Source organism: Lemur catta, chromosome 1, assembly GCF_020740605.2.
Source record: "Lemur catta isolate mLemCat1 chromosome 1, mLemCat1.pri, whole genome shotgun sequence".
Classification (NCBI taxonomy): Eukaryota; Metazoa; Chordata; class Mammalia; order Primates; family Lemuridae; genus Lemur; species Lemur catta.
Genome location: NC_059128.1, coordinates 112879481 through 112893641, shown reverse-complemented (window position 1 = coordinate 112893641; position 14161 = coordinate 112879481). Strand labels below are relative to the sequence as shown.

Below are 14161 nucleotides of genomic sequence, written 5' to 3'. Positions count from 1 at the left end.
GTAGCTGGTGCATTTGCTGGGGAAGGAAGCAAAGGCAATGTTCAGAGATCTGCCAACTGGCGCCTCAGCTGCTTATTATGTTACAGTATCACGCTTGGATGGAAGATCTTTACTTTTACTAGCGGGAATAGTGAATTAGGCAAATGGAAATGTGTAGCATTATTTATACTCCTCTTAATTTGAAATAAATCTATTTTATCATCTATTTACTAGTTCTAATTGTCCTATTTCGATCTATGGACATTAACTAATTCCTTTTTTGATATGACCCTTTTAAACTATTGAAGACATTCCATGTCTTTTCTTGGTAATCACTGTACTTCATTCTCATAGCTCTACAATAGTGATTAATCCTTGGGTTTTCAACTCTAACAGTATTTATTCTATGTTATTACACTAGCCAGTGTTGTGACACTTAACTTTCAGTGCCTTGATTTGCTCTCAGAAAGTGTGGTTGTCAATATTACATAGTTTGCAAAGTAAAAAAAATGCCTTTGTGTACAAGAAGAGTCTCAATAAATAATGGCTGTTATTATCATCATTATTGTGAATGTCCACCTTTCGGGATAATGATACTGGATCGATAGTTCTTCCAAGGTACAGCATAGAACTGCAATTTATTTAGAAAATGTTTTCTTAACAGACATCCCGGACTAGACCTTTGACCCACCGATTTCCTACTGTGTGTCCTTGAGGAAATTATTTAAACACTTAGCTGCAGATACCTCATCGCTACAGTAGGAATAGTCAATATTCTCTGCCTGGACCAAAGAGTGTAGTTAAATGAGATGATGGATTCATTTTCCTACTGTGGTTGCTGTGATGTGCAATGGATATTTCATAAATGTGATCTTCTGTTATTAGTATCACGATACATCAATCTTGAATGCCTACCATTTATCAGTATCTCAATTAAATGGGGCAACCCTCAAGGATGGAATTCTGACCAGTATAAACACATCAGGTCTGTTACCTCTTTTGCCCACCATGCAGGGCTTCTGATTTGCGAAGATTCTTATGTCTCCCTCTTTCAGAGCATACCTGCCAGGCAGATTCCTCTACAATGAGGACTTGAAAGTGAACTACACACATAAATGGAGAAAACAAACCATATCACCATTGAAATAAAATAAGAGGCATGTATCAAAGTGTGTGCTCATGTGTACATGCTCTCAAGGGGGGATGTATTGTATTAAAATTGGCAGAATAATCACCCATACCTACAATGGATAGATTTGATTCAACGTACTCAAAATTTATAAAAATCACCTTCAAGCATGACCATGCTTGAAGGTGCTGACTCAGGGAGGTGGGGGGAGGAGGGGATGGAGGTATGACTACATGGTGAGTGCCAGGTGCACTGTCTAGAGAATGGACACGCTTGAGGCTCTGACTCAGGGGGATGGGCAGGATATGGACAATGTATATAACCTGAACTTATGTACCCGCATGATGAGCTGAAATAAAAAAAAAAATTTATAAAAATCAAATCATCCTAGAAAAATCGAAAGCCAAATGTGAGTTTTGAAAATAAATGTTTATATTCTGCAGGATGGAAAAAAGCTCTGTATTACTAAGGCCTAGGGAAGTTTAATAAATTGAACACAGAAAAATAAGTCATCGAGAAACAGTGTAGCCTGGGACGTTGCATAGGTGGGATTTCTTCCATAAAATAGGAATATTTGAGCTGAGAGAGGAAGGATAGGCCAGTGTCAATCAGGGAAATTAAGAAAGAATAGCAGCACAATTCACAATCGCAAATATGTGGAAACAACCCAAGTGCCCATCAATCCACGAATGGATTAGTAAACTGTGGTATATATATACCATGGAGTACTACTCAGCTATAAGAAATAACGATGATACGACATCTCTTTGGTTCTCCTGGAGAGAGCTGGAACCCATTATATTAAGTGAAGTATCCAAAGAATGGAAAAACAAGCATCACATGTACTCACCAGAAAACTGGCTTCCCTGATCATCACCTAAATGTACATCAGGGAAGGATACCAATTGGATATCAGACTGGGATGGGGAGTGGGGGGAGGGGATGGGTGTATGCCTACATGACGAGTGCGTTGCACACCCTCTGGGGAATGGTCATGCTTGAAGGTGCAGACCCGGGGAGGTTGGGGGGGGGGGAGGGGATGGAGGTATGACTATATGATGAGTGCCAGGCGCACTGTCTGGAGAATGAGAATGGACGCGCTTGGGACTCTGACTCGGGGGGATGGGCGGGACATGGACAATGTATATGACCTGAACTTATGTACCCCCATGATGAGCTGAAATAAAAAAAAAAAAAAGAATAAAGTGTCTAGGTTTGAGAACAAAATGCTAGACTGCAGATGGCTCTTCCTAATGGGGATATGGGGGACCAGTGACATGGAGAGCAGAGAATGAGAGTCAGGACGGACAGAGTCTGTGAGCCCCACAACAGAGCAACCTGTGCTCAAGCTTTCTGTGCATCTCTTGTTGGTAATTTTGTGCTTACTTGTGAGTCTGAGATGTGACTGTTCTGTCTCATTATTTTTCTTTCCAAGCATGTACGTGATGCCTGTCACATAGTAGGTGCTCAAGAAATACACAAGTTGGATGTTTCATAACTATTGAGATGAGAAGTGAGTACAATAACACACAAAAAGGATGTCTTCAAGCTCATCCCATGCCTGGATATAGACTCAAATTTGAAGAGTAAGTTTAAATTCAATGGATTCATGTCTATTTTAAAAGAATATTACATAATGAATAAGTAATGCCTAGTTTAGGAAGGGGAAAGTGGTTTCAAGTTAGGACAGAGGTTAACATATATTGTTACACACATATATTGAGGAAGACAACTATTAATTATAATTGCAATGCAAGAAAATGTATTTAGGAAAATTAATATATGTTACTGCGGGAAGCAGCCCAGGTAGAGATTCTCTAGACACCCAAAAAAAACAAGGATAACATGCTAACCCTGGAAGAATGGTTGCTAGACAAGCACAGCCAACAGGATTTTCTACATTAACATATTAACTGCCGTTTTGAGTAGTATTTAACTCCTGAAGCAAAACCTGGGCAAAACCCTGTAGTAGATGTGTGAAAATCTTACATGTTGATGTTCTTATTGTTACAATTAATATTCACAATCTAATTCTAAAAACGAGATTACATGAATAGAAGTCAATAAATTTCGTTTTTCTATTTATATTCACCTCTCAATTATACTTAAGCCCGACAAGTCCAGAAAAACACTTTACCCTTATGAATTATTTTCAAGTTTTCACATTACATTTTCCATGACACCTTTTCAAGTTTTTATATTAGTTTTTTATGGAAAAAAATGCAGGAAATGATATAAAATCATGAGTTTTTCATTCAATTTGAAAGGTCATTTTGCTTCTGAAGTTTTTATTCTGTTTTCATAGTAATACAACTGTCACCCTAAGGATAAAATTTTTTTTCTATTGTGGCAGTCCATGTGTTAAAATGCTACACCTTTTGTGTTAAATGCATAAGTAGGCCATGGTATATTTGAAGAGATTGATAAAATAGAAAAATGAAATGATCTTGATTACCAAATGTTAGAAATGATTATATTATGGACACTGACATGAAAAAATAATAACAACAACAGCAATAACAGCATAGAATTATTCGGTGACTTCAGTAAGTCAGGTATGCTGCCAAAAGCAAGTGGGTAGTTATAAATTAACAATTGACAACACCTTATGTGTAATAGATCTTCAGTCAGTAGTTAAGGAATAAGTGATTGGATACAGGAACTCTAACAGGAACCTACAGTCTTTGGGAGACAGTAGACAAGATACAAGGATTTTCTAGAGAATGATTTATTCGAGAAATGGCCATTTCTAGCTCTTAGTGAAAAGAGAGTCTCGATTCCAGAAAAGAAGAAAAGGAATGAGAATGAGAGACGGCAAGGACAAGTCTCAGTGGAAACTAAATTACCTTAGAGTCCAAAGACTTCAACTGCATAGACTAAATAAATATAGGACTGTCCCAGACTCATTATTCTAGAGGTAAAGCCCAGCGCATGCTTTCTTCTTTTGCTTCTTACCTTACCTGACCTCACTGATCACGCTAACTCTATCTGACAGTTATCACTGAAGCCTTCTCATCTCCACAATTTGTGTCTGGGAAGCCTAATTTGATTTTCATGCACACCGTCATCAGAAATTTATGGGTGAGGGGCAGCAGGGGCATGCTTAAAGTTTCTATTGTCTCAAGAGTTGAATTCCCAGAGTACTTCATTAAATGAATTGTAATATTGTTTCTCCACTCTTCAAACAATTCAGCTCCCTCTTGGGATACAAAGAAGATAAGAGAATGCAAAGTTTCTAATCAGTTTTATATCTACAGAATGGTAGGAGGGGATGGATTTATTTATTTCCTCAAGGGAGAAACTCTTCTTCCTCTGGTTCAATTTAAACTCACAAAGGTTCCTATAAAGGAAAGTTTAGTTTCTACAAGGAACCAAACTCAATCATCATCTCTTTGTGATGTGCCACCATTGAGGAATGTTTGGAGATTTTTCGTATCTTTTGGTGTCCACAATGTTATGGAGGTAAAGAGTTTTTTTCTTCTTAAATTTCACCCCTTCATTTTTTAATCAATTATGGATGTGTGATTGACATGTATAAAGCCGTACATATTTACTGTATCCAACTTAATGATTTTGGGGATAAGGATACATCCATGAAACCATTACCACCATAAAGGCCAAAGAGATATCAATCACCTCACAAGGTTTCCTCCAGAATTCCTCATTATTTTAATGCATGATAATAACATTTAACATATAATGCCCATTTTAGCCAATTTTTAGTATTCCATACATTATTATTAGCTAGAGACACTAAGCTGTGTAGTAGATCTCCAGGACTTATTTATTTTGCATCACTAAAATCCTGCATGGTTTGACATTATCTTCCCATTTGCCCCTTCTCCCAGAGCGTGTCAATCCTCATTTTACTCCAAAGATGTTCTTTGGAAGAAAAGTAAAGAGTAGTTTTGTTCTGTTGAAAGGACTACCCAAACTGGGAGAGGGAAACAACATCTGACATTTGCTGGCGATCTGGGAGACTTTGTTGATAATATGCTTCATTTATTACCACTAAATAGAGGAACAGAGCTGTAATAGCCCAGATGGAATCAGTAAAGAGTGCGTACAGAGGAAATACAGGTGGCAAATATGTAGTAACTATAAACTTTTTGATGGAAGGAGAAAAGAGAGATAAAGCATTGCCTAAAGAGAGTGCAGAGATTTGGATAGTATTCTAAAAATGTTTTTAGTGGAAAATATGTGAATGTGTTTAATTTCAAAGAGAATAAATATAATTAATGCAGGCACTGGAATACACAGGAAATACTAGTTCCTAACCTCAAGGATATCAGATACACAGTAAGTCAATGGAGGGTTACAGCATCCTGTATCCTCAGTGTTCAAAATAAGTAGGTCCACAAACCAAGCATTGGAAGTTAAGTGTTCCCACTGAACAATACTCCCAAGAAGCCACTTGAGGAGTGTGTGCTTCTGGTCTCTGCAAGTACAAATTGTGTAGATGTAGAAGTCTTGACTCCTGAAGGGCTAACTTTTCCAGAGATAGGGCAAAAGTCTTAACGACCTTCCAGGCACGATGCTACCTGGAATTTCAGTACTTTCATGCCAAGAAGAGGAATCACCACGCTGGCAGATGCAATTGACCCAGGTGATCATTGTCATTGTGTAGACCCAGGAAGCAGCACGCACAAGTCTCTTGCTGTGCATGGTCAGTGGCTGGGGAGCAGCCCAGGAGCAACCTCAGTGTCAACACAGTGGTGGTTGCAAGTGGCTGTTGTTCAGTCACTCTCCCCGCAGACATTGAGGGGAAGCAGCCTCCTTTAGCTGAGGAATATACTCTAAGAAGGTTGAGGCTGGGGACTGTCAGATGGCCATACTGCCCACACCTGGAGGCATAAAGCTTTAATTCTGAGATGCATTATTGGAAGATGCAGCACAACATTTTCTTACTGTCCACTGCTTTGGCCATTTGGGTAAACTTCTATGTGTAAGGTCAGGGAATAGCAACTTTATGGGTTCCTGGGCCTTTTATTAGGAATAGAGGTAAATCAGGTAAAGTATTTATGAGAGGAGAGTCAGTGGGTTGAACTATAGCCTCTTCTACTGAAGGTCATATCAAAGTCACACTGATATGCAATGTGTTCCCCCTCTACTGCCCATTCTGAATTCGACCATAAATGGTGAAAGGCATCAGCCATCACATGAAAAGCAAATGATGACCATGCTCAGAACACTCAGGGGTGAGGAACAAGCTCAACCCACCACGTCAATCATCCCAACTAGCAGAGGTGTTATCTGGGGCTGAGGGGAATTGAGAATGAGGAGACTCATGGGTGCTTTGGAAATAAACAAAAGAAACATGTCATTTAAATGAGAAAGATCCAGGATATTTAAATTCACATTTGTCTTGGAGGCCCACAATGTCCACTTCGTTCTGAACCAGTAAATTGTCTGTCACAAGCAAGTGGCTGCCGTGCTGAGGAGTCTTCCCAGGGCCCCCTTCACGTCCTTGTTCCTCAGGCTGTAGATGAACGGGTTCAGCATGGGGGTGACCACTGTGTAGATCACCGAGGCAATGGTGCTGTTCTGGGAAGAAGGTGTCACAGCAGAACTGAGGTAGACCCCAAGTGCGGTTCCATAGAACAAAGAGACCACACAGAGGTGAGACCCACAGGTGGAAAATGCTTTATTCTTGCCTGAAATGCAGGACATCCTCATTAAGGAGGAGACAATTTTAGAGTAGGAGTAGAAGATCCCCGTGACAGGAAACACCCCCAGCAACACAAGTATAAGCAGATGTTATTGATGAAGGTGTCAGAGTGGGCCACCTTGAGAATCTGAGCCACCTCACAGGAGAAATGTGTGATTTTAGTTTCTAAGGAGAAACTCAGCCCCAATATAAATAGAACATGAACCAGGGCAACCAGAGACATGATGAGCCAAGACATCAGAACCAGGAGGGCACAGAAGCAGGGGTTCATGATGACCATGTAGTGCAGGGGGTAGCAGATGGCCACAAACCGGTCATAGGCCATCACGGTCAGGAGGAAATTATCCAGTCCAGCAAAAATCATAAGAAAATACATCTGAGTGAGGCATCCCATGTAGGAGATGTCTTTGCTGTGTGTGTTGATGTTCACCAGCATCTTTGGGATGGTGGTGGAGGTGAAACAGATGTCAACAAAGGACAGGTTAGAGAGGAAGAAGTACATGGGGGTGTGGAGGTGGGCATCAGAGCTGACGGCCAGGATGATGAGCAGGTTCCCGAGCACCGTGACCAGGTACATGGACAGGAAGAGCCCGTAGATAAGGGGCTGAAGTTCAGGATCTTCTGATAGACCCAAGAGGAGAAATTCTGATATATCTGTGTGGTTTTTTGCTGCCATGTATTTAGTGTGTCTGCTGGGGAAGGAGGAAAATGGAACATTTCATGAAAAGACAACTGGTACCTCAGCTAGTTATCACATTACAGTGTCACCCTTGGATGGACGCTGTTTACACCTGGTAGAGTACTTTCAAAAACTGTGATTCCCTTAAACTCATGGTAGCCCATTTATATTTTAAATGTGTAGAGTTGTTTAGACTTCCTTCCATTTAGCAGAAATCTCTCTATTTTATCATCTCCTTACAGGTTTTCATTCTCATATCTGAACCTATGGGCATTAACTAATTTCTTTGATGGAATCCTTTTAAATTATGGAAGACATATCCTGTCTTTTCTTGAGAATCCCTATTCTGCCTTCATTCTAATGGGTGTACAGTAGTGATTAGCACATGGATTTTCAACTGAAGTTTTGTTCCTGTGACTTGACATTTCCTATTGATGAGACAGTTACCTCTTAGTGTCTTATTTTTGTTCTGAAAATGTGATTATTAGTATTACCTTGCTTGTGAGGATTAAAAATACTTTTGTGTACAAATAGTCTCAATGAATAATATTTGTGATTATTACTACTAAAGTCCTCCTTTTAGGATAATTATTTTGGATATGTAACTATTGCAAAATACAGTATAGAGATAATAAAGACAGTGTTTTATTGGGTCAGACTTCCAGCAATAGAAATATTGATCCAGCAACTTACTATGGTGTGACCGTCAGACAGTTATTTAAATAATTAGCTGTAGATACCTCACCTCTAGAGTGGGAGTAGTAAATATGCCCTATATTTATTGAAGGGTAACATTGAACAAGGTGATGCATGTCATTATCTACTGTGATACCTGGGACATACCAATGGATAATTGAAAATTGTGAGATTCCATTATTACCATGACAATGAATCTGTCTTGCATGCCCATCATTTGTCAATAAATGGAGCAACCATCAGGATGTACTTCTGATCATTTTAAATATATCAGGTCTCTTACCTATTTTCTCCCATCCAAGTACTAACGAGGTCTGAACCTGCTTAGCCTCTGAAATCAGACAAGATTGGGCACGTTCAGGATGGTATGGCCGTAGACTCTTACCTCTTTTGACAGCCATACAGGACTTCTGATTAGTGAAGATTGTTATGTCTCCTTTCAGAGCATCCCTGCCAGGTGAATTCTCCCAAGAATAGGAAAAAGCAGGTGGACTGCATACATAAAAGCAGGATGGGAAAGTACACAAAAACATAAAAATAAAATCCAAAGTATGTGTCAAGTGTGGTGCCCATGTGGCTATGGTCTGAGTTGGAGATGTATTAAAATCAGCAAAATTAATCATCAACATATAAAATCGATAGATTGGATTGAAAATATTCGAAACTGACATAAATCTAATCATCCTAGAAAAATTAAAAGCCAATTTTGATATTTAAATATACATATATACATTCTCTGCAATAGAAAAAGAATTCGTGTTACTAATGTAAAGAGAAGTTTCTTAAATAAGACAGAAAAAATTGTGGAGGACCAATCTAGTGTGGGAAGTTGCATAGGTGGGACTTCTCTGAAATAGGGATATTTTTACTGCTAGAAGAAGGATGGGTCATTGTTAATCAGGAGAAGTAAGAAAGGAATAAACTTTCTAGGATGAGAGAACAGAATGCTAGATGGCATATGGCTCAGTGAGTTACAACAGGAATTTGAGGGACCAGTGAGATGGAGAGCAAGGAAGGAGAGTCAGGAAGACAGAGTTTGTGGGCCCCACAACAGAGCATCCTCTGCTCTTTCTTGATGTGCATCTACTGTCAGTAATTTTATGTTTATTTGTGGGTCTGAGGCTGTGGCTGTGTTTTCTTATTTTTTTTCTTTCCAGGGATGTAGATCTACTTGGTACCTCTCATATTGTAGAGGCTCAACAAACACAAATGTTGGATGCATAATAATGAGCAAGACCTAACGTGTCAACAGTGACACAAAACAGAAGCTCATCCCATGCCTGAATGTAGACTCAAAGTTGAATACTGAGCATAAATAAAATGCATTCATGTCGATTTTAAAGGAATAATACATGATGAGCAAGTAATACCTATTCTAGGAATGGGAAACTGGGTTCATGGAAGGTTGTTTGTTCACATAGTACATCAAAAATGTAGGTTCATGAAGAGATTCACAATCACAGTGTAAAAAATATATTTGAGAATATGGAATAGCCATCTCTGTGGTTAGCAGCTGGGGCAGAGAATCTGCAGATATGCACACAGAAAAATGAGGACAACTTCTTAACCCCATAGATGATGATTGTTTCAAAGTCACAGACAACAGGATATTCTACATTAACATACTGGAACATCTGTGTTCAATTTACGATGAGGAGAAGGCAGACTACTCCAATATCAAAGATTCAATAGGAAGGAAAGATTAAATATTATGATACTGAGAGACCAGGTCTTGTCAAAGACAGTAGTTCAAATAAAATATAGCTGTGGTAGAATTCCGCCATTTTCCCCTTAATGAACTATTAATATATTTGACAAAATTGCTGCTGTATTGTAATTATCAGTATATTTGCATCCATGTTATGTATTTTATGTTTATATTTTATACATTTGCCTGTATCTATGTAATAAATGAGCAACAACAGTAAAAAAAAAAAAAAAATATTCTCATGGACATTCATATGTTGGTAAAATGGGAAAAAGAAATTGGCTTGCATGCCACTGGTCAGAACTAAGTATGTTATATGTATTATATTATAGACATGGAAATGAAAAAGTAATGATGACAACAAGAACATACAACTATTCAGTGATTTCGGTAAGTCACACCTGCCCGCAACAATAGTTATGTGAATTAGAAAATCTGATCTATTAAGAACAAAATATTCAATACCTTGTGCATAATCGGTCTTCCATGAATAGTTAATGAATAAGTGACTGGAGACAGGAAATGTAACAGGAACTTAAAATATTTGGGAGAGAGTGGAGAAGCTTTGAAGACTGCCCAGAAAATCAAGTATGCAAGAAATGGCCATTTCTAGCTCTTACTGGAAAGAGATTCTAGATTCCAGAAAGAAAGGAAAGCAAACACAATGAGAGCTGAAAAGACTAATCTTGGTGCAAACTAAATTACCTTTAAAGTACAAGGACTTCCACCTGCATAGATTAAATAAATATAAGACTGTCCCCATCTCCTTATTCTAGAGATAAAGCCCATCACACACACTTTCCTCTTTTCCTTCTTACCTGACTATCCGTTATTGTGTCACTCAGACTCTCTCTGGTGAATATCAGTGAAGCTTTCTCTTCTCCAAAGTCTGTCCCTGGGAATCCCAACTGGGTTTTCATGTAGTCTGGGACCATGGAATTACAGGTGCAGGGCAGCGGGGCAGGTTTAACGTTCTAGTGTCTCCAGGGTTGAATTCCCAGAGCAACTCATTAAATGATTTGTTCCATTGTCTTTCCACTCTCCAAAATCTTCAGCCCCCTTGGGATACAAAGAAGAAAGCAGAAGGGAAAGTTTTCAGTCAATTTTTTGTCCGTGGAGACAGCATAGAGGAAGTGGGATTTATTTCCTCCAAGGGGAAGACTGTCCTTTCTTTTGTTTAATTTAAAAGTTCCAAGGTTTCCCCTTCCAGAAAGTTTAATTTCTATAAGCAACCAAATTCAGGCATCGTCTTGCTGTGTGATGTGCCATGGTTGAGGAAAGTTTGGAGATATTGTGGAGTTCTTGGTTTCCACAATATTATAGAGGCAAAGAGGTCCTTCCTTTTTAATTTTATTCTTAATATTTAAACTACTTTATGAAGGGATGATTGAAATGTATAAAGCTGCATGTATGCAGTGTATACAACTTGATGAGTTTGGGGATATGTATATATCCATGAATCCATCACCACCATGAGGCCAAAGACATGTCAACCAGCTCCCAAAATTTCCTTCAATCCCCTTTATATTTTAATGTGTGATAATCACATTTAACTTAGGATCTGCATTTTAGCAAATTTTCAATATACAATATATGATTATTATCAATAAGCACTAAGCTGTGTAGTAGATCTCCAGGACTTATTTCTCAAGCATCTCTAAAACCCTATAAGGTTTGACAGTTATTTTCCCATTTCCTCCTCCTCAGTCCCAGGCAACCAGCATTCTCCTCCACAGAAGTCCTTCTTCAGGAAAAGAAATTTGGGAGCAATATTTCTTCCGTGAAAATGACTAACAAAATCAGGACAGAAAACGTCCTTTGACATTTGCTGGAGACATGGGAGGCTTTGTTGATATTATGGCTTGATTTATTTATTTACTATTTTTGAGACAGAGTCTTACTCTGTCTCCCTGGGCAGAGAGAGTGTCATGGCATCATCATAGCTCACTGTAACCTCAAACTCTTGGGCTCAAGTGATCCTCCTGCCTCAGCCTCCTGAGTATCTGGGACTACAAGTGCACCACTATGCCTGTCTAATTTTTCTATTTTTAATAGAGACAAGGTCTTTTTCTTGCTCAGACTGGTCTCGAACTCCTGAGCTCAAATGATCCTCCCAGAGTGCTAGGGTTACAGGTGTGAGCCACCGCGTCTGGCCTAGGGCTCCATTTATTACCTCTAATTAGAAATACAGGACAATAATAATCCATGTAGAGTAGGTTGATGAGTGAGGATTGAGGAAAGATAGGTGGCAAATACACACAGGCTATACAGTTTTTCAGTGAAGGGAAGAAGAGAAATAAAGCAAAGCCTAAAGATAGTACAGAGTATTGGACAGTTTTACAAAAATGTTTTAACTGGAAGATATGGGAACATGTTTAATGTCAAAGAGAATAAATATAAAAAATGCAGGCATTGGAACACACAGGAAATACCCCCTACAAAATTTTCAGGAGGTAATATATACTGTCAATCAAACAAATATCATAATGTATTATAACCTGATATACAGAATACATGGGCCAAGAAAGCAAGGGTTAGAATCACAAATGTCCTTGCCTAACATTCCTCCCAGGGAGCTGCTTAGGGAGTTTGTGCTTGTTGCCTCCGCAGGTCTGGCTTCTCTTGATTTAGAAGTGTTGCCTTCTAAAGGGATGGCTCTTCTAGAGACAGGGCAAAAGTCCTGGTACTCAGAAGTTCTTCACTCTTGCAGGGAAGATTTTAATAGTGCAGGCTTCATGTAACACTCAGTTATACTTCCTGCCAGGGTGTTTTAAAGTCCTGAGGTCCACGGACCAGCAGAGAAGAAGAGTCAATATCTTTTTATTTTTTTTGTGGCTTGATTGACATATCATAAAATACAGCCGTTTAAAGCACACTGTTCGATGGTTCTTTGTATATTCATAGAATTGTGCAACTGTCATCTTGCTCAAATCATAGAATATTTTCACTGTCACCAAGGAAACATGGCACCCCATAGCAGTCACATCCATTGTCTCCCTTTATGCCTACCCTAGGTGACCACTAATCTATCTTATGTCCCTACTGGCTTGTCTATTTTGGACACTCCATATAAATGGAATCATACAATCATATACTATGTTGCCTTTTGTGTCTTGCTTCTGTCAGTTCATGTGTTTTCAAGGTTTATCCAAGTTGTCTCCAAAGTTAATGGACATCCTATGGAATGGAGTAATGTATTTGCAAAGCATATATCAGATAAGGAGCAAATATCCAAAATTTATGGACCTCAAGCAACTCAATAGTGAAGAAACAAATAACTCAATTAAAAAGTAGGCAAAAGACCTGAAGAGACATTGCTCAAAAGAATATAAGCATCTCTACCTATTCCTGAAACCAAAAGCGATGGAGGAGGAGGAGAAGGAGGCAGAGGAGAAGAAATATACAAATGGACAACAGGTATATGAAAAAAAGGTCAGCATTACCAAACTCAGGAATGTAAATTAAAAGCACTACAGAATATCACCTCACACCTGTTAGAATGGATAAAGAAAATGTGGTGTGTATATACAAAATGTTCAGCTTTTAAGAAGAAGGATATCTGGTATTTGCTCTATGCTGATCAGCCTGGAGGACCACATGTAAAGTGAAATAAGGTAGGCTAGATGGACAAACACAGGATGAACTCTCCCATATGTGGATACTACAGAAGTCCAGCTCATAGAAGCAGACAGAAAAATTGTGGATAGCAGAGGATTCGAGGTGAAGGGATTGCGGAGATATTTGTCAAAGGACACAAAATTTCATATATATGGAAGAAATAATTACAAGAGATCTATTATACGTGGCGATGAGTATAGTTAAAAACAATACATTTTGTAGGTGAAAAAAATGACAAGAAACCTCCAGACTGGGAGAAATGTTTGCACAACATATATCTGATAAGGGTCAAATTATCCAGAATATATAAAGAAGTAGAACAAGTCAGAAACAAAAGTACAAACTAGATAATTAAAAATGAGCACAGACTTGAAAAGATATCTCTCTTCTGAGAATACACAAATTGCCAACAAACACTCAAATGGATGGCCAATTAGTCATTATGGAAATCAAAATTAAAAACACAAAAAATTGCCACTTAACACCTAATAAGAGGACATAGTCGGAATAGGATGGCGGAGTCGAGGTGACCTCCTGGATTCGTGCTCCTGGAGAGGAAGGCATGGATCTCAGTCTGCTACAATGCTAGACGATCGCTCCTCTGCAAGAACAGTGGTGTGAACCCATGGAAAATCAGGGTGGGACACAGAGCAAGAAAAGACTGAGGTGAACGGGAAATAAGAT

At 38.8% G+C, this 14161-nt stretch overlaps 1 pseudogene; it reads right to left on the bottom strand.

Annotated features, from left to right (window-relative positions):
- Positions 1–6520: 6520 nt before the first annotated feature.
- On the bottom strand, positions 6521–7452 carry LOC123635835 (annotated as a pseudogene).
- Positions 7453–14161: the final 6709 nt, after the last annotated feature.